Below are 14,765 nucleotides of genomic sequence, written 5' to 3'. Positions count from 1 at the left end.
GGTGCATTGACGCAGCCGTGGTGGAGCTGTTTGAACAACTTCCGAAACGAGTCAACCCAGCACCGGCCATCTTAGCTGAGACTTTTCGATCTCTCAACCATTATCGAAGAACTGGCAGAGGATGGTTCATTGGATGTACTCAACTTCTTCAAGTCTGGATTCACAACCATTTCTAGAAGACTAACAGGGTTGCCTACCGCCGATTCAGCACTACCTATTCACCTTTGGGAGAGTTCATCACTATAAAATGGCATGAAGTCACTACAAAGGAAAAGTGGATGAAGGTCTTCACTCATCTTCAAGACCGGGATATTGCCTGGAGAGCCCTCTAGTTATTCCTCAGTGATGTTCTTTTCCGCTGTGGGGATTCTGATACTATAACTCTACTTGGACTATGGGGTAGAGTTGGATATTCTCCGCTTTTGGCACTTAGACAATATGGGGCACGTCAGTTCATTCAGGCTACATACGGATTATCTGTATCAGAGTTTGTGTACTATGGTGACAACTATAAGAAGATGATCAAAGAGGTAGCCGATCCATGGAAGAAAGTATTCTGGATGGATGTCGTAGCTGCCAGAGACATGCTTACTCCTGATTATGTGGAGTGGCAAAGATTGAGGAAAAATGACAATATCCTGGTGCCAGACTGTGAAGACACCCGGACCATGGAGGAACATATCAGGCCTGTCCCTTCCGAACTTGAGATAGCCAAGGCAGAGTTTGAAGCTGTGAACAATGAGATGAAGTAGAGGATAAAGGAACTTGAAGCTGAATGTTATCAGTGGAAGCTAGATGTCGACTCTCAGAAAGATAGAGCAGACAAACTGGAAAGAGAACGGAAAAGAGTCTGTTTTGAGCTCGAAGACTTGAGAAAGGGGTATCAAGATAAAGTCAAGGATAACTCCAAGTTAAAAGTAACCTCTGAATACTGGAAAGAAAAAGCTCACAGTCTAAAAAGGAAGTTCGAGGGGCCGGATGAAAGAGCTTGGAAGAAACAGCTAAAGACTGCTCAGAGGCGCTTAACAGATAGTCAATATCAGAACCAACGCTTAAGAATCCGGGTGGCTGATCTAGAGAAACAACATGAGAGAGATGGCAAGACAATTGTTGAGTTAGAAGCTATTGTAAATGGGTTCAAGAGGCAAGCGAACAAGCTTCAGATAGTGCCCTTCGATGGAGGTTTACAGTGGTGTTTCCATTAGGAGCAAGCACAACAAAGGGTGAAGGCCAGAGACACAGTCATCTGAGATTTCCTGAATCAAGTGCAAAAGGCAGCCCGTCATCTTTACGGCCTAGCAAGGGAAGTTGCAGTGGTTCGACAAGGTATTCAACCAGTGACAGATGAAGGCATAAGACTTGTCAACCTATTAGAAGCTGTTCGGGGTCTAGAGGATTTAGTCTGGATGTACCTTTGATTGTTTTTATGTCTCTTAAAACATAAAACATTTTTGTCTAAATAAGGATTATTTATAATAATGGATACTTTTTTTGATCAATGCCTCCAAATTGCATACATCATACATTGCATACTTTTTATTTTATATTTCATGTTTATTTTTTTATGTTTTCCATGTTTTTACATTCGTATTAACTAACAGAACATGTCTCAGAAAGAGAAAGAGCAAACACCAAGTTTACCGCCGTGAGCTCAAGACACGCATCACCCTCACCACACTCGAGCAAAGAAGAGATAAATAAAAGCCAGAATTGAGAAGATTGAGGAGAATATGGCAAAGCTGCAGAAAGAATTGGAGGACAAAATGGCTCAGAACAGTCAAAGTACCATGGAGTCCATAAAGAAAAACCAGGAGTCCTTGGTCGATCAAATCATGGCCAAGTTATCGGTTTTATAGTAACCCAATAGACCAGGGGTGGGCTCATCTGAAGGGGAAACTATACCACCAACCTTGCAGGTGGTTGTTTCGCCCGTGATCTTACCCGAATTACAAGGGGACTTATCTGAGACAAAAGGAAAGGCTACATCTGCTGCAAAGAGCCAACCTTCTACCACCAATCTTGACAACCATCCGGATGATTACAATATCCTAGATTTTGATGAGGATAAGGCAAAGAAGATGGAAGAGAAGATTAAGATACTGGAAGATCAGATGAAGATGGTCAAAGGGGACCATGATTATTATGGAGTGGATGTCATGGAGTTGAGCCTGGTTCCGGATTTGGTGCTTCTACCAAAGTTTAATGTCTCAGAGTTCGAGAAGTTCAACGGGAACAGTTGCCCCTCAGCCCACATCATTATGTTCTGTCAGAAAATGACAGGATATGTGGAGAATGACCAACTCCTGATCCACCGCTTCCAGGAGAGCATGTCCGGTTCAGTTAACCGGTGGTACAACTAGCTCAGTGAAACTCATATCAAGATGTGGAAATACTTAGACAAGTCTTTCTTAGAGCAGTACAATCATATCAATTATATGAGACCAGACCGGGTTATGTTACAAAGCCTGGAGAAAAATCATAACGAAAGTTTCCGACAGTACGCACAGAGATGGAGGGATTTATCTGTGCAAGTTCATCCACCCTTGGATGAAAAGGAAACTAGAAAACTATTTGTATAGACCCTGAATACACCTTACTTCAGGAACCTGGTGGCAATTACATCGAGAACTTTCTCAGATCTAGTTATGGCTGGTGAGATGGTCGAGCTAGCTATAAAACAAGGAAAAATCAAGGGAGTGGACTCTAGTAAAAAGCCTCCCATAAAGAACAAGGACCGAGAGATCAACAATGTCAACACCTACAATGCCAACAAAGGTGTTATAATCTCAAGTTCAAAAATAACTACAGTTGTACCATCCGTTACTTCTAACCAAGTTCAGAGAGAACCAATAAAGGAAATGGAGAGGGAGCAGTTTGATCATATCCCCATGACATAAAAAGAGTTGTATCAACAGCTCTTCGACACTCACGCGGTGTCATCCTACCCTATGAATTCGATAAAGCCCTCATATCTGAGGTGGTTTGACGAGAACGCCCACTGCGAATATCATGGTGGTGTGCAGGGGCATTCAATTGAAAATTGTCTCACATTCAAGAGGATTGTACAATGATTGCGAAACAAAAATTGGATCCATTTCAGATCTGGAGCACCGAATGTCGCCCATAATCCCTTACCTAATCATCCGGAGACTGGAATCAATGCAGTCACCACCGAGAACGACAGGAGAATCAAAACTTGTGTTTCGGAAGTTAAAGATCCTTTGCCTTTTTTGGAGCCAAATGGTAAAGGTGAGGCTTATTGTACCCCAATCATACGCAACGAGGATTAAAGATGGTAACCATTGTTATTATCACAACGAAGAAGGGCATGGAGTCTAAGAGTGCCCCGAATTCAGATAATTAGTCCAGCTTATGATGGACAGGAAATAGTTGGAATTTTATGAAGAAGTCTAGGATTCCCCCGGAAGCAGATGTTTGCGTTACTGGAGAATCATCAGACAGGAAATGCGGTAGGGGTAGTCCCTTAATAATTACCCCTAAGGCAAAGATGATAACAACAATAACACAAGCCAAGGTGGTGATCACAGTACCTCAACCTTTTCAATACAAGGACAGTCGACGAGTGCCATGTAAGTACGAATAACAGGTGAGTACTTCCAAAGAATGTGATAACAAAGTGGGGCAAAGACCACTTGAGCCCTTCAAAGAAGATGTGTTAGCCGTCAACGAACCTATAAAAGATGAAGAAGCTAATGAGTTCCTCAAGTTCTTAAAACATAGCGAGTACAACATCGTAGAACAGCTCCACAGCTTACCAACGCGCATGTCAATGTTGGCACTTTTGCTAAACTTAGAGGCACATCGGGAGGCACTATTTTTAAAGTCCTAAATCAAATGTTCGTGCCGTAGAACATACCAGTCAGTAAGATGGATCGACCGGTAAATAATATTCAAGCTGATAATCTCATCTCATTCTCAAATGATGAGATTACATCCGAAGGAAGAGGCCGAACAAAGGCATTACACATCACTACCTATTGTAAGGGGCATGCCTTACCAAGTGTCTTAATCGACAATGGTTCAGCCCTGAACGTAATGCATTTAGTCACATTGAAAAGGCTGCCAATAGATACCTCATATATGAGAACCTGCCAGAATATGGTCTGAGCATTTGATGGGACCAAGAGAGAGGTTATTGGCAAGATCGAGGTACCGTTGACAATCGGACCTACCACCTATGATGTCGAATTCCTAGTGATAGATATCATGCCTTCTTACAATTGTCTTTTGGGGGAGGCCATGGATTCATCAAGCAGGTGCAGCACCGTCCACACTGCATCAAAAGGTTAAATTTGTTATCGACGGGGCCTTAGTAATCATCAATGCTGAGGAAGATATCATGGCAAGTGTGACCACGGAGGTCCCATACATCGAAGTAATTGAGGAAGCGGTGGAGTGCTCATTCCGCTCCTTAGAGTTTGTGAGTGCCACATTCATGGTAGAAGGAATAAGAATCCCTAAACCCTAACTTTCCAAGTATACCAGAATGGAGATCATGTAGACTTTGGGAAGAGGCGCCAGGACCGGGAGAGGTTTTGGGAAATATTTGCAAGGAATGATTAATCTTGTCCTTCCTATTTCAAAACTCGATCAATTTAGGCTCGGTTTTCAGCCCAGTTATCAAGAAAAGAGAAAGGAAGTCCAGAAGAGCCGGGATAGAAGGATATCCAGATTGACTGGAAATAAACTTCAATGGAAGCCTATGATATTCCTGCCTCTTTACCATACATTCAAGTCAGGTGGTTATGCATTCGAGACCACCTCATCCGATCTAGAAGCGACTCTGGAAGATCTTAACATTAATGTCGTGACCACAGAAGATGTTGACAACGAAGATAGATCCAGGATATGCCCTCTACCCCCTGGGTTCATGCCTAGCAGTTGGTCGGTGGAAGAACTACATTTGGTTTACAAGAGTCTTTCAGAGTAATATTCAAACTATCCCTATTTGCCTATACCTGGGAAAATAGGTGATCTTTTGTATGGGTGAATAAACATTTTGTTTAAGTTCAATAAAAGATGCATTTTTCCCTTTCCATGGCAAACAAGTTTTTTTTATTTCATTTCTTTTTGAATTCGTTGTCTATTTTCTTCATTCTAGTACTCTATTCTATTCTCTTTCAAATTTAATTCTTTGACTGTTTTGTGTGAGATATTTTCTTTCACATACACATATCTTCTTTATTCCTTCAGGACCCCAGATAACGATAATGCAGGCACTGATGATCATGATCCGGAAGTGGATTTTGAATCGGTCATTTATCTTAGGGAATTTAATAAATGCGATGATGAAGATGAATGCAACCTGCCTACCGAATTGTTGAGAATGGTATAAAGAGAAGAGAAACAAATACTGCCACATGAGGAGACCATCGAAATCTTGAATCTGGGCACTTAAGATGACAGAAAGGAGGTTAAATCGACACAACTCTTTCGACTGAAACAAGACAAAACTTGATAGCCTTGCTTCAAGACTACAGAGATGTGTTCGCCTGGTCGTACCAAGACATGATGGGGTTAGACACAGATATGGTAGTCCACAAACTACCGATCAAACCAGAATGCAAACCCGTGCAGCGAAAACTAAGGAGAATACGACCAAAAATGCTCTTTAAGATCAAAGAAGAGGTCAACAAGCAATTCGATGCCGGTTTTCTTTAAGTGGCCAAGTATCCGGAGTGGGTGGCCAACATAGTGCCTATTCCGAAGAAAGACAGGAAGGTACGTATGTGTGTCGACTACCGGGATCTTAACAAGGCAAGTTCCAAAGACAACTTCCCTCTGCCTCACATTGACACATTGGTAGACAATACAACTGGGAATGCTTTCTTTTCTTTCATGGATAGATTATCGGGATATAACCAGATCAAGATGCATTATGAAGATATGGAGAAAACCATGTTCGTCATAATATGGGGAACTTTCTGCTACAAGGTGATGCCTTTCGGATTGAAGAATACTGGGGTAACATATCAGAGAGTTATGGTGACCTTGTTCCATGACATGATGCATAAATAAATCGAGGTTTATATTGACGACATGATTGTCAAGGCACAAACCGAGAATGAACATGTCGAGAACTTGAGAAAGTTCTTCCATAGATTGAGGAAGTTTTAGCTACGATTGAACCCTAGCAAGTGTACCTTCGGGGTAACATCCGGAAAGCTATTAGGCTTCATAGTCAGTAGGAAAGGCATCGAGGTTGATCCTGATAAAGTTAAAGCTATCCAAAATCTACCTTTACCATGAACGTAAAAAGAGGTCCAAGGTTTTCTGGGCAGATTGAACTACATAGCACGGCATATATCAGTTAACCGACAAATGTGACCCAATCTTTCGTCTTCTCCGAAAGAACAACCCCGGAGGCTGGGACGAAAACTGCTAGATTACATTCGAGAAAGTAAATGAGTATTTGTCTCACACTCCTTTCCTGATGTCCCCTATCCTGGGTAAACCTCTATTCTCGTATCTCTCCATATTCGAGAACTCAATGGGGTATGTCATGGGTCAACATGACAAATATGGGAGAAAAGAAAGAGCCATATATTATCTGAGCAAGAAATTCACCGATTGCGAGGTCAGATATCCTCCTATCGAGAAGGTTTGATGCGCTTTAGTCTGGGATACAAAAAGACTACGACAATACATGTTGTATCACACTACTTGGTTGATTTCCAGGTTAAATCCTTTAAAGTACATGATGGGTGTACCTGCTCTATCTGGAAGGTTAACCTGATGGCAGATGCTCTTGTCTGAATTTGACATCGAGTACGTGAGCCAGAAAGCAATCAAAGGAAGTGTCATATCGGAGTTCTTGGCAAGTAGAACCGATGAGAATTATGAGCCATTGGACTTTGATTTCCCATACGAAGACTTGATGGTTATATCCTTAGAAGAAACAAGTACTTCAACTGACAGTTCCTGGAGAATGCATTTCAATGGTGCATCAAATGCATTAGGACATGGCATCGGGGAAATCATGATCTCTCCAAAACGGAATCACTATCCATTTACCAGTAAACTGAACTTCGATTTGCACCAATAACATGGCAGAATATGAAGCATGTGTCTTAGGAATTTGAGCTGCACTGAGGCAAAACATAAAGACCTTACGGATATACAGAGATCTAGCACTAGTAATCTATCAGCTCCGTGGAGAATGGGAAACCAAGGATACAAAGCTGATGGAATACCAGAAGCTAATACTGGATCTACTCGAAGAATTCGATGAAGTCACCTTCCACTATGTGCCAAGAGAAGAAAATCAAAATGGTTGATGCCTTGGCTGCCTTGGCTACCTTGGTAGCCGCATTCAAGACTGGAGGGGAGTCTGAAATGATGTCAATTGACATGCTATCATATGAGTACCCGGCTCATTGTTACCAAATTGAAGAAGTGAAAGACACTAAACCTTGGTACTACGACATTCTGCAGTACATCAAGCATCAAAGTTATCCAGAGGAAGCCACCAAATCTGATAAAAGAACCATTAGAAGGATGGTAGCTGGATATGTCCTTGACGGGGAGGTCTTGTATAAGAAAAGCCATAATCAAGTCCTGTTAAGGTGCGTCGATGCTGAAGAGGCAAAAATGATAGTGGAAGAAGTACATGACGGAGTTTGTGGAACACATGCAAATGGGCACATGATGTCAAGATAAATAATGAGATGCGAATATTTTTGGTCCACACTGGAAAGTGATTGCATTAACTATGCTAGAAGATGTCATAAATGTCAAATTTACGGAGATAAAATCAATGTTCCACCTCATCCACTTCATGTAATGACGTCACCATGACCTTTCTCTGTGTGGGGCATGGATGTTATCGGGCAAATCCATCTGAAGGCTTCAAATGGACACCGATTCATTCTTATGGAAATCGATTATTTCACCAAATGGGTAGAGGTTGCGTCATATGCCAGTGTCACTCAATCCACTATTTGCAAGTTTCTGAAGAAAGAGCTAATATATCGGTATGGTTTACCTGAAAGGACAATTATCGATAATGGTACAAACTTGAACAACAAGATGATGAATGCTGCTTGTGAATAGTTCAATATAAAGCATCACAATTCTACTGCTTACAGACCAAAGATGAACGGAGCAGTAGAAGCAGCAAACAAAAACATTAAAAAGATAGTGGAGAAAACAATTGAAACTTATAAAGACTGACATGAGAAGTTGCCTTTCGCTTTGTTCGCTTACCGAACCTCGGTACGAACCTCGACTGGGGCAACTCCATTTTCACTAGCTTATGGAATGGAAGTAGTGCTGCCCATTGAAGTAGAGATTCAGTCTCTCCGGGTCTTGACAAAAGTCAAACTGGATGATGCGGAATGGGTGCAATCCAGATATGATCAGCTTAATATAATAGATGAAAAGAGACTGAAAGCCATTCACCATGGTCAAATCTATCAGAAACGAATGATTCGAGCACATGATAAGAAGGTGCGCCCGAGAATATTCCACGAAGGAGATCTGGTGCTAAAGAGAATTTGGACAGTCCAGAAAGATTTCCGAGGAAAATGGACGCCAAATTGGGAAGGACCTTATGTCGTGAAAAAGGTCTTTTTCAGAGGAGCCCTTGTCCTGTCTGAAATAGACGAACCTGAACTGCCACATCCCATCAACTCGGATGTAGTTAAGAAATACTTCGCTTAGGATGAAAACCTAAATTGAAAAAAAACATTTAGGGTGAAAACAAGAAAGGGCGCCCTAAATTGAAAAAGGAAAAAAGAGAAAAAAGAGCAAAAGGGAAAAAAATAAGGTGGGTTCAAGATGAAAACCCGCAAAGGGCGTCTTACAACCAAGGATGGGTCCAAGTTGAAAACCCGAAAGGGTGATTTGGATAATTCAAGAAATCCAAACGGTGGAAATATCCCGGTATCTGAATCTTTTACAGACTCAACGAGTTGGAGAAAGGTTTCCCTCTCCAGAACGTTGTCGTATTTTTGAAGATTCCTTGACAAAAGCTGCATTCAAAGTCACCTAACGACTTTTCAGCTCAGAAGTGCTCACATTATCGAGATCTAAGACATTCATACACACTTCATCATGTATTCATTTTCCAAAATGTTTGTCATGTATTATTTTTATTTTTTTCCCTTATAAATAAAGACAATCTTTTCTATAAATCAATTCCTTTTAAGCATCTTGAATTGAACTTAAACTTAATGATTTGTTTACATCTGCAAAAGATAATTGCATATTACTATACAAAGATTCATTGAAAAGTAAAGGTACCCGAAAGTCGATCAAGGCTCATCCACATACTTGAGATGGTCGAGAAGCATTTCCCAAATCAAGAAAAAATTGAATGTGCACATCAGATTTGAACATTTCAAGATCAATGATCAGAACTTCAAGAATCCAGAATCAAGATTCCAGACATGAAACCGGAGATCGAGATTTCTCTCTAGAGCCTAGAATAACATATGTTGCATATGCATTTTAGGCATACCTAAGAGCATTGCATCCATCGCATATATGCATCACTTTGCAGGTTTTAGGTAGAGCCAATTTCAACTTCGCATCGAAGGAGATTGGACTTGAAATGACACAATTTGCTCGAGAGTAGATCTCAACTTCACGACGAATGATATCTAGCTCAAATCTAAACTTCACAATAAAGGGGTCATCCACGGTTTCAACTTCACGGTGAAGGGAATCGTGTCTACCCGCAACATACAATACTTGGATTTCTACTTCACGACGAAGGATATTCAAGTCAAGGCTCAACTTCACGAAGAAGAGGCCATCCACAATTTCAACTCCACGATAGAGGATATCGTACCCACACATCCATGATTTCAACTCCACGACGGAGGATATCGTGCCATTTGAGGCTCAACTTCACGACGAAGGGGCTTCCCAGTTTCAGAGCCAATTTTAACTTCACAGTGGAGGATATTGGACTCAAAACAATACAACTTACTTGGATTTCAACTTCACGACGAAGGATATCCAATTCCAGGCTCAACTTCACGATGAATGGGCCACCCACGGTTTCAACTTCACGACGAAGAGAATCGTGCACATAAGTAGCATCCATCTCTAGATTGGATTTCAACTTCACGGTGAAGGATATCCAACTCAAAGAAGGAGTGTCTGTCAACACACTTTCCAGTTTCAGAGTCAATTTCAACTTCACGGCGAAGGATATTGGCCTCGAAACAACGCAACTTACATTGGATTTCAACTTCACGACGAAGGATATCCAATTCTCAGGCTCAACTTCACGATGAAGGGGTCATTCCAACTTCATAATTAAGGGTATCATACCCCAACAGATTAACCCAACTTCATGACGAAGGAGTCATCTGTGACACAACGACACCAAAGTCTTCAGGACAAGTTTCACCTTCACGATGAAGTATCTTGAGACAGAAGATGGTCTAAGAGCTACTGGTCAAAACTCTGAATTCGATTTCAACTTCACAACGAAGGATTTCGAGCTTAGAATTTTCTAGTCCGACTCAACCTCACGACAAGGGAGTCATTTTGTGATTCAATTCGAATTAACAGATCAGTCATTACATTGGACGAAATTTGTGTCTTTAATCTTTGCTCTACTACCGTTACATGATAATGAGCAAAGAGGGGCAGCTGTAGACACAACATTTTTGTCCCATACGTCACACCTTTATAATATATAATATATTAAACTTATATTAATATATATATATATATAATAATTATTTTATATTACATGTTGTAGGCCCAAAATTATTACAAGAGTTTTGTGGCCCGTTTTTGAAGAATAAGTGGCCTAACATACGAATCAGCCCCACGGTCCAAGCTCCAGGGACTTCCAGAAACCCTAGCAGCATGCTTCACTTCAGCGTCATTCTCCCCTTCAACTCCCCACGGTCGCACGCCTCTCAATCACGCTCGATTTTCTCGACAATCACCAACGACACGCAAAGATTTCGCAAGAAAACCAATAAACAGCAAGCATTAGTGTTATATTCGGAGTTAAACTCCTAAAAATAGGATTTTTCATTCCTATAAATTCATGTAATCACACGCACAATAGGACCAGAGAGATTAGGCACGAATTTCACATGAGTACAAAGAGATATTACGAGAGCCATACAAAATAAAATAAAATATTGTAAAAGCTTTGGAAGAATCGTTCGAAGTGAAAATAAAAGAAATGTATATTGTTGCTTACCTTTTCATTCGTTTGGCCCTTTGCATGTCAGTTTTATCGTCCTTCGTTGTGTTTTGATTCGAAAGTAAACAAATAGAAAAGTTTTTGGCCGATGAACGGGGTTTTTTCGAGATCTATTTTGTTAGATCTAGCCCCGAGGTCGATTAGTTTTAAAATTTTTGATTTTTGGAATCAAGATACAAAAGGCTTTCGAGTTTTTTAAAAAAAGAAATTTTTTGCCGCCGATGAACGGCAGCCGACACCATGGCCGAGTTTTGGAAAACGGGGTGTTTGTTCATCTTTGTGACGAACAGATGAGAGAAAATATGAACAAAGGGGAGTTGCGTTAAAAATGAAAAAATGAGGCTTAAAAGAATTCTTTATTGGCTTATATATCAGACCCATGGACCCTGGGCGACCCGCGTGTTGACCCGATCCATAGCCTAGGGTCCGTGTGTGTTTTTGAATAAAATAGGGTAAACCACCCTTTTGGTCCCTCTTCGCTTCACTCCCTCTATTTTGACCCCAAATTTTTTAAACCCTATTTCTTTTTAATTTGGCCACCTAACTTACTTTTTAGTTCAATTTGACCCTTATATTATTTTTTTATTTTATATTATTTATTTTATTGTATATACATATATATATATATATATATATATATATATATATATATATAATTTTATTTATATTCCCATTATTTATATATATATATATATATAATTATTTTGTTTGGTTATTCTTTATTTAATTATTATATCTTATAATATATATATATATATATTTATTTATTTATTTATTTATTTATTTTTATTTATTACTATTATATCATATTATTTTTATTTTCTAGTTTTTTACCTTTATATATATACATTATTATTTTATATTTTTTACCTATACTATTTATTTATGTTTTTCTTTGCTTTTATATTTTTTTATTATGAATATTACTTTTATTATATTTTCCTATATTTTACTTATTTCATTTTTTTCTTTTGTGTCTATGTATTTTTATTTTATTTTATTTTTTGTTTATTTATGTTCTTCATTTCTGTTTCTTTATTTTCACTTTGCTTAATTTATTTACTTCTTTATCTTCATTTTATTATTATATTTTTTTAGCTTTACTCATTTGTTTCATTCATCTTTGTTTCATTCATCTTTATTCTACTTGATTTCATTACCTTTTTCATCGTGTTTCCTTTTTTTTAAGGATGATTTCAAATCAATCAAAGGTAAGTTTTTGATCCTTATTTTACCTTTTAAGTTAAACTTACAACTTTCTTAATTAAAGACGACTGGAAATTGCATAGTGTCGAAAGGGCAGTTCAATGGTGCTAACCCTTCCTTGACTGTAACTGACTCCCGGATTCGACACATCTTTGGTAGATGTAGATCATGTAAGAAATAAGGTATCCGATCAACCCGTTTTATTCTTAAAATAAATGGTCGGTGGCGACTTCTAATCTATTTTCATAAGTCGAAGCCCAATTTCGAGCCCACCCGAAAGACGGTTCCGACAAAATGCAATAAAAACAAGTATGCAAATCGAAATAAAAGAAAAAAAAACCACAACATGAACAAGTGACTAGAATGAAAATAACAATAACAGGTGCATCAAATTCGAATAAATAAAAAACAGAGAGAACATGTGACTGAAGTGTAAATAAAATAAAAAGAAACAGTAGGCAAAATATAATAAAGCGGTGATTAAATGAAGAAAAAGAGAAAATCAGAGCATCAAATTCATAATATAAACATAACGAGGGAATGGTGACCAGAATGCAAAAAGGAGCGCAAATTATAGGGGATAAATCTTAATTTTCCCTTTTTAAGACCTTGACAATTACTTAACAAAATAAGAATAGGAAATTAGCACAACTAGGCCCTAAAAATTCAAAATGAAATTAATATGGCCCAGACCAGTGACCAAGATGAAAGAACACGCCAAGAAAACAGGGGCTCTAACATGATTAAACCTTTTTTACCCCCTTAAGCCCTAATCATATATACTAACTTTTCTTAAAACTAATATGATTTTAACCCTAACCTAGAGCAGCCGCCTCCCTCATTTCCTAAAAATTCTCTCAAACTATACCCATCTCCCACGCATGGCCGAGAGCCTCCAAAAAGCAAGGCCACCACACCGGCCACCATACTTTGGCCAGTTGGTGGCCATTATTCATTCAACCGTCGCCTAATCCAACCGGAGAAGACCCTAGATAAGGTAGGACTCCACTCCTTTTCTAGCCTCTTTCTTTCACTTGACGAAGGCCCCAAAGACCACGGTCGACACTCACATCGCCATAGATTGGCTTCGGCCTCCCTTCCGATCGACACCGTGGTGGCAAGCTACCCAACGACGAGCTTAAGCCAAACCAAGGCCCCTAAAACCTACATGTAAACATCTAAAGGCCTAAGGGCTTTCGGCCTTTTGTCTACCCTTCCCCGACGCTCCGCTCCGGCGACGATCTTAACTTCAACGAGGAGATCGACAAACCAAGGTAAACAAATCCCCTCTCCTTTCTTATTATTCTGCTCTCTGCTTTGGTTTTGATTGAATGTAAAAAAAGTTACTGAAGATGCAAAAAATTGGTCGATACTTCCGGAAATGGTTTTTGTGTTTCTATGCTTTCCTCTTTTTCCAAACGGAGAAGAAGACTGTTACAATGCATTTCTTTCTCTCTTTCGAATCTGGGGAGAGAAAGCCCCTCACATTGGCTTGATTTTGAGGTTTTATAACCCTGTTTTCAAAATGAAAAAAAATAGGAAAATTTTACATTCATTCTTATTTTTGTCTCATTGCATGTGTTGATGTTGATGAGGGTTCTTTGGAGGCTGCCGTGGAGCACTCGGGTGACCAACGTGAAAGGGGGACCGCAGCTTGTTCGACCAGCTGCTGGGTTCGGGACCACCTTGCGTGGGTGGCAGCTGACGAGGAGGGACCACAGCTGGACATGCACAGCTGGCATCGGCTGAATCCTTCACCATTTGTTAGGGGTTTCCTTGACCCTAAATTACATGTTGGGTCTTCTGGGCCTGTAGTTGGGTTAATAGTTATGTAGTATTTGGGATTTTTTCCTTGGTGTGAGTAGTGTGTATTGGAATGGAATTTGGACTGGTTTTGAATGTTGGCTGTGTAACCCAATTGTAAATCTTCCAAGCTAACCAAATTACCCATATCGCAACAAGTTGAAATTTCATGAGATAAATCAAAAATGGGTTCATCAACACATAACAAAGCAAATTTGATAATCTCTTCAATAAATCGAAGTCTCTCATGGTCTGCTTTAGATTGAATGAATCCAAATAGTTTGCTCATTTGATTACTTTGAACGAAGCTTCAACAATGACCTAATCTTTATTCAAATTCATTCAATTCGAATCAATTGGTGCGAGTTTTCAATGGTCTTTGATTTGACTTAATTATCTTGAAAAAAAATTAAGGCATTATAGTTTTAACTTGTCTTTTTCTAAGAGTTGATTTGATATGTCACGATTGATCAAGATGACATTTATCTGTTATATTGTTGATCTTCCCTGCTTTAGACTCTCGAATTAGATTTGAATACCAGTTATACGTTTGTGGATA

At 39.4% G+C, this 14,765-nt stretch overlaps 1 long non-coding RNA gene across 1 annotated transcript; it reads left to right on the top strand.

Moving 5' to 3' along the window:
• Positions 1–13,228: 13,228 nt before the first annotated feature.
• On the top strand, positions 13,229–14,302 carry LOC120169671. The gene is made up of 2 exons (XR_005520685.1): positions 13,229–13,677; positions 13,999–14,302. It is a non-coding gene; the product is annotated as an uncharacterized LOC120169671 (long non-coding RNA).
• The last annotated feature ends 463 nt before the right edge of the window (positions 14,303–14,765 follow it).

This window comes from Hibiscus syriacus, unplaced genomic scaffold, assembly GCF_006381635.1.
Source record: "Hibiscus syriacus cultivar Baekdansim isolate YM2019G1 unplaced genomic scaffold, ASM638163v2 tig00111769_pilon, whole genome shotgun sequence".
NCBI classification, from domain to species: Eukaryota; Viridiplantae; Streptophyta; class Magnoliopsida; order Malvales; family Malvaceae; genus Hibiscus; species Hibiscus syriacus.
This window is presented reverse-complemented; position numbering and strand designations above follow the sequence as displayed.